Raw genomic sequence first — 707 nt, 5'->3', positions numbered from 1 at the left:
AAAAAAAATCGTACAACGCTCACAAGAAAAGCAAATTTAAGGTAAAGTTTCACTCTTTCGAAAGCTGTAAACTGCATTTGCATGCGATTTTTTATTCGCGCCATAAAACTTGTAAAAGTTCGTAAAAAATTTTGAGATTTGTCGGGTCTTCATTTCTGTGCGTGTAATTCCATGAAAGATCAGTAGAATCGTTTTCTCAAGTACCGATTTGGAAAGTAGAGATTTCAAGCTGGAAAATGCTTTTTTGGACATCTCGATACGATCATTTTTGACGAAGTTACATTCTCTTGAATTTTGCCTATTTTTTGAGGGTAGAGTAAGTAATGCTTTAATTTTGTTGAGAAGTGTATATACGATTTATTGCTAGATTTAACAACCAATGAAAATATAGAAAAATGTATTGAGCATAAAATAAAACAGAACGGAGTTCAAAGGATTTTAATGAGTTGTACAAATTTTTGATGAACAAAAATTAACAACAATTGCTAATGATAGATGCAGCAGATTCTTTCTTTGTTGATTTTATCATTTAAAAAAAGATATAAAAACCGCTATTTTTATTGACAAAACTCTAATAGAATTAATTATTAATCAAATTAATGGAAAATTTTATGGAAAGTTATTTAATGGAAAGTTTGCATCAGTACCGCATTTAAAAAATAAGAAATGTCAATTGTAAACAATTTTGATGAGTCATAATAACAGAT

The sequence above is a fragment of the Wasmannia auropunctata genome, unplaced genomic scaffold, assembly GCF_000956235.1.
Source record: "Wasmannia auropunctata unplaced genomic scaffold, wasmannia.A_1.0 LD336060.1, whole genome shotgun sequence".
NCBI classification, from domain to species: domain Eukaryota; kingdom Metazoa; phylum Arthropoda; class Insecta; order Hymenoptera; family Formicidae; genus Wasmannia; species Wasmannia auropunctata.
This window is presented reverse-complemented; position numbering follows the sequence as displayed.